This window comes from Oryzias melastigma, linkage group LG7 (genome assembly GCF_002922805.2).
Source record: "Oryzias melastigma strain HK-1 linkage group LG7, ASM292280v2, whole genome shotgun sequence".
Taxonomy (NCBI): Eukaryota; Metazoa; Chordata; class Actinopteri; order Beloniformes; family Adrianichthyidae; genus Oryzias; species Oryzias melastigma.
The window spans coordinates 19,608,531-19,614,927 of NC_050518.1; the positions used below are offsets into that span (position 1 = coordinate 19,608,531).

General features: G+C 38.8%; 1 long non-coding RNA gene across 1 annotated transcript in view; it reads right to left on the reverse strand.

The window, feature by feature from the left end:
* Window positions 1-1,811: 1,811 nt before the first annotated feature.
* The window catches only part of LOC112159620, a 9,573-nt gene continuing 4,987 nt past the window's right edge, over window positions 1,812-6,397 (reverse strand). Inside the window, exons 4-5 of the long non-coding RNA XR_002921517.2 lie at window positions 5,741-5,819; window positions 1,812-3,653 (exon numbers count right to left, since the gene is read on the reverse strand). This is a non-coding gene — a long non-coding RNA (uncharacterized LOC112159620). The remainder of the gene's footprint in view (window positions 3,654-5,740; window positions 5,820-6,397) is intronic.

Here is a 6,397-nt window from a genome sequence, read left to right on the forward strand (position 1 = left end):
TTTTTGGGGCTTTTTACACTTTTTGACTTTTTAGCAAAAATAATATGGTCCTTGCCATCAGTACCTGATGCTGCGGGCCATAATAATTCCAGTTGGTGTAATGTAGCAAAGCAATAATAATTTCTTTTTGAATTTAGCACAGCCTGTGTTTGACACCTTTTACGTACAAATATATGCAATTCCCTTTCTCTACAATTCAGTTCAAAGGTTTGACACACAATTAGTTTTTTCAGCTGAGGATTGTGATCCCTCCAGTCATTCTGAATGAACAGTCCAGGAAAAAATGAATATCAGAGTTAGTAAAGCAGTTGTGGGTCAAAGGTCAAAAGCGACAGATGACACAACTTTTAAAAGGACAAAAAAAAACCCTGAAATCTAAAAGATGAAAACCATGCAACTCAAATGAAAGTGTTGCATCTTTTATAATATCTGGTATTAAAAAACAAAAAATCTCGCCTCTCGCATACATTGACTCACTGACTGACTCCCCAAAGACATTTTGCGATGTCTGGCACCGCCTCGGCTCCGTCTCTCCCAGCAGAATATCAAGCAGCTACTCTAATATGTGCTTGGCCAACTTCCTCGGATCCTGTCCAGTTTATTTGTCTCGCGAATCTGAAGGTGATAAAATGAACAAGTCTAGACTTCATTCATGAGAGTGACGGCACCAAGATTTTACTCACTCCTTAAATGCACCTAAACTGTGAAGAAGATGTGGTCATCCGTACCATCTATCCTCTTCCAGGAGGATTTTGACATCAGAAAGTTGGGTTTTTTTGTGCATGTTAACAGTTTTGGGCTCTTTCTACCATTTTGAGTTACCCGGGTCATCTTAAAAACTATAACGTTAAAAAAAAAATAATTTTAAAACAAAGTTTTTTGGTTTTATGCAACACAAATTCTTTATTTTGAAAGTTTATAGTCAGCTGAACTGTAGAAAACAGCAAAAACAAAACAATGATCGATCGTAAAAGCGTTCCCAGTCGTCTTTTAGTGATGAGTATGTTGTTTTAAGACAAAATCAAATGACTTGTCACTTTTTAGGACATAGCTTCTGCAGAGCAGCAGGAGTTCATCTGAAATTTGCCTCTGCGTTGTGGGCGGGACTGCTGGCATGGAGTAAGTCCACTCCTACTTCCTGTCATCCATCCGTCTCTCTCCAGCTAGCTTACAGCTCCTCATACTTAACATAACCGGAGGTGCAAAATTTAGGGCAATAATGTGATTATAGTCATACTGCTATGAGCCAGATGACGAGGAAAACAAAGACGTTCATGGATCTAGTCGTCTACAATGTATCGGAATGGAGTGGAGCACAATTTATTTCTAGCAGCGTTTCTTTCTTCTCTACTCCTGATTCACAACTCTTTAAAAAAAACCTCAGAAGTGCCATTATAAGCTTAATTTTCTTTTTATATGTCCTCCATCATCATTTTAAAACATGATTTTCATCAGAGTCCGTCTTAATAACAAAAGTGTTAATTGAAAAACGTCTCTTACTGCAGAATAATATTTGATTCCTCTTTTTCCTTCAATCAATCACTTTTGATTACTTACATTTGTAATTAAAGAGCTACTCCAGTGAAAATTGTGCTTTTAGTCTTTTTAACAAGTTCTTGTAGCATTTTTCTTTAGATGGAGGACATAAATAAACTAATAAAAAGTATTTCTTTATTTAAACTATGTTGGATCAGGTGCAGATAAAAAACAGATGTTTAAAAAGTCTCAAGTTTGCTGACACAGCAACTATATGCCAAAGTCTTTACTCTCTGTTGGATGATTGAAGACAAATAGATGCATTAACGTCTTCATTGTCCTCGTCTGAGCTGCTATCCGGATTAAAACTGTATGGATGGATAACTCTGTTGATGCTTGTTTTTTTGGTAACAGGATTTAGTGTTAAAGGGCTGATGGAACTAATTATTGCAGCTAACTTCTGTGCCAACAGTCCCGCCCACAAACCAGATGAACACTTCAGATGAACTCCTACCACAGTGCCGAAAATGTGTCTTAAAAACCGACAAAGGCTTTATGAATTTGGCTGAAAAAAACTGCATTATCATAATTAAAAGTGTCATGAATTGGTCCCCTCCACCATCATCGCGATCCATCTCCTGAGTACTAACACTTCCTGTGTCTCCACACTTCACTTCCCATCTCCCAGAAGCTCTGCTGCCGTTTTCCATCTGCAATCACTCCCGGCAGTATTTAGACAGAGCACTGAGTCCTATTCAGAGTGAAGTCTTGTTTGTGCCACTCTACCTGCATCACTGAGCGTTCTCATCATGACCTGATCTTCTGTTTCATCTGACCTCGCTTTGTCTTTGTCTCTGATTGTTTGCCGCCTGCCCCGTCCCTTTCTTGGACGCTGATCACTGGTTGTTCACTGATGCCGTCATGCTCGTGTTTGACCTACCTGACCCTGATTTAGCTTTGTGGACTTTTAGCTGTGCTTCAACCCTGTTCACCTATCCGTGCCAATAAAACCTGCCCGACCACTGGGAAAAACTGTACAATAAAAACCTAGTTGGAGTGGAACTTTAAAGATGTTTTCCTGTGGCGATCGATGTGGTTAGGAAAATCAAATATCTCCAAGATATATGAGGAGAATGGATTTGTGTGTTGCTGTATGGTTAAAAATACAACAAAAAAGCAACAACATAACAGTTAATCCACCTTTCTTGCTTTAAGCAGTCTGCATAAAATAAACACAACCTCACATTTAAAACTGGCTGTGAAATTTAAATTTATTGTCACATTTAGACTGTTTTTGTAGATAAACCCTGTTGCCGTGTTTTTTGTCGTTTCTCTGCTCTCCTCCCTGCCTGTCAGCTCTAATCACTGTCATTCCACTAACCTGTGGGAGACTCTTTATGAGGATCTGATTGTCTCAACTTTTGTTTCAAAGCGACATATAATGCCTAATACTGCCTTCATCATTATCTGACCTGTTATTCTGTCCATGACCATGTGAGCTTTTGCCACAACCTGTTTTTCTGGAGAGTTTGCACTTTGACTATGGATTTGATGACCCTGCGGTGACTGTATTTACCATCACTGCAACAGGAAGTAGAACAGCAGAGTTTTACTGAAGGACTCCATCCCCCTCAGAGCCTCTCCTTACTAATATCTACGGCCTCCTGTGACTTTTTCTTTTCTTGTCTGGTTACTGCTGTGCCAACTACCTGCCAGAGACTGTTTATTGCCTCTCCTACCTAATAAACCGTTTTACCTTTCATCAGAGCTTGCTTATTATTTGGGGTGCCATTACAGTCTTCCTCAACCGGAGCTACTTTATGAACAAACCACTTATCTTTAAGCATTAAAGTTCTGCTTTAACAAAAGGGGCAAATGACATTCTTAAAAATCAGTTGTAAAAGTGAAATTTGAGGCAAAAATGAGATTTGTCTAAACCAGAACACCATGGTCGATTTTACACTGTATGGCATGTCTGTACAAGAACAACATGAACTCTGGGGTAAAAGTTTTATGAATTCAAATCAAAAACATCCTCTTTATTATTCATTAGGGTTTGAGCCACAAGTTTGCGTTTTCAGCTGCCCTCATTTTGAATTTCAGTGCAGAGGAGCCTCATGGATTTCTGTTTCTTCTCTAGTGCATCTGTGTGTTTCTATCCAAGCCTTAAGACATTCCTGGCGGTAAAGTAAAAAGAAAAAAAAAATTACATAATAAATGCAGTTGGCTCCAAAACAGGATGGTTATTAAACCGAGGACTGGAACCCATTTCTGTCTTCACCTGTGAGAGGTTTAATGAAGGGTTTTAATGAAAGAATGGAGTGTGGCCTGTGAAAATACACAGAGCATGTTTCCGTGTGATCCGCAGCGATAGCTGTCTGTTTTCCTCTAGCGTACAAGAGAGATGATGACTTTAGAAATAATTAGTATCGCAGTTTGTGCTTGTGTATGTAGATCACATCATTATTCCTTTGCACGGCTTAACAGCATGTTCACAACTGTGGCGGTGACAAGACAACGACCCGAGGATAGTTCACCTCAAAGCCTGACTGTCAACAGTTGAAAATATGAGCTATCAGATAAATACATTTATATTAGGGATGCTTGTATTTTAAACCGTGGCGTGCCATACGCATTTGTTCTTGAGCAGCCTTAAGCTTGATATGAGTCATTCATTGTTTGACATCGTTAACCTCTCGTCTCTAAAGCCACGTTCACACCGCCCTCGGCAATGCGTGTTCAAGCGACCAATGACAAGTCTATGTAAGAGCAGGTATACGTGGGTTTCAGGCTTCCACATTCAAAACTTTAGCGTCCACGCTACTTTCGTTTTTGGAGTGTTTTTCAATTCAAGAAAATTGATCATGGAGGAGAAAATAATAATGGTGGTTTGTGGAATTTTAAAACATCAAGTCTTTTATATATTTGACTTCTAAACCCAGCTCAGTGGCCTTGAGGTAGAGTGTCCACCTTGGGACTAGAATGTTGTAAGTTCAAATCCAGGCCAAGTCATACCAAAGACTAAAAATGGGACCAAGTGCCTCCCTGCTTGATACTCAGCATTAAAGGGACCACACCATGACCTTCTTAACCCTTTCAGAGTGAACTATATCCATGTATGTGATTATATATTACCTTTAGAAAACTAAAAAAACAAATTATTTATCAAATATTGGTTATTTTTCGTTAGTTTTTTTTATCTGAATCATGGCTGGTTCCTTTCTGTGTAGATGTAGGGGTGTCAAACTCCATCCCTCAAGAGCCGCATTTTTTCCAATATACGCTATTCCTGCATGCTCTAATTGGCTGGACACACTTGAACCAGGTAATCGGTCATGAGTAAGACTTGGATATCTGGAAATCAGGCAGACACAGTGGCCCTTGAGGCCCGGAGTTTGACAAAGCGGGAGCTTACATATTCTACTTGTACATGCAAGAGTTTTTTTTTTTGCAGTAGTCGAGTTTCTTCCCACAGAACAAAGACATGCCTCACATGTTTGCCAGTGACTCTTAATTGTCCCTTAACCTCTTAGGACTCAAGCTAATTTTTGAGCTAGCCATCTAATCATGTAGTCACAGGGCCCCAGTTGAGCAGAATGAACTAACGTGGAAATATAATTCAAAATGTGACGTCCATGTATGTGGATGCTACATCTAAGAGGTTAAGGGTGATTGTGTGGCCCTGCAACGGCTAAGTGACCATTATTGGGTGTACCCAACAGTAGCTGGTTTGGCTCCAGCAACCCCATGACCTTGAAGGGGATTTATCGGGTTTTGAAGATAAATGGATAAACATTCTAACTCATAAATTAACCTTGCTGTTGGGAAACTAACCCAACAGGATGACTACATCTGCAGACATGATATTTTTTTGTCTACCCTGACTTTACTTGGAATTGTCTCACTGGTTTGTGAAAGCTCACAACACAAAAAACCCCACAAAATTCTACTCACTGGACTGACATTCTTTAACCTCTTCCAGAGGTTTCTGAATGGTGAATGCTGACACCAGCCTCCAGTGGTAATTTGAGGAACTGCAACAGTTGATAAAATGTATTTTGAAAATATGATATATGATTGACTCTTTATTCTTGGAGGCAGTTTAATCTAATCGTTTCTAAGCAAACTAAACCATAAAAGAGGCATAAATGTTTTGACTTTTTACACACAATCGAAAACCAAAGTCCACTGGTCTGAAGGAACCCAACTTACCTTGGCATTCTTACTTGAACCCTCAAATTAAATCCATTTCAGCTTTTTATACCTTTCTTGTGATGATAATGTTTCATCTTATAACGATCTGCTTCAGTTTTCTTCCCATCATTTGAGCGTGTCTCTTTTATCTGAAAATAAAAAGTGGTCCAATTAGGTTCTTTAAAAAATGTAGTTTTTAATCCTACACGTTTCCACCAATTAATCGAAGATAAAAAGATGCAGACTTATTTTCTTCATGAAATTCTTCTCTTCTCCCATATACATCTTATATCTGCACTTAACTGCATATCATTAAAGTGGCACAAACCAAAAGTAGGACAGAACATCCTCTCGTCAACAGCAGTTATGGGATAGAGGTTGAGGATGTTCACTTTTACATAAATGCAGTGTTTTGCATGGAAGTCTAATTATGTCTCTCTTTTGAAAGCATATCGTGCATCACCATGTGAGTCAAACACTTGAATGCTTCATTGTTAGGATGACTTCAGAACACAGGAGTCTGCCTGGTCATTTATTCAGTCTATTTGAAGAAGCCAGCATCAGATTTAGAAACTATGGTTCACTGCAAAGTAAAACAAGTTTGTTTGAAAAAAAAGAATGTAGGTCTACGTCTGGCAGCTTTTGTTAAACTTTCCTTTTAGCATGCTTGATGACATGGTACAAAATGTAGATAACTAAATATGAGTAAATAAATAAATACATATAA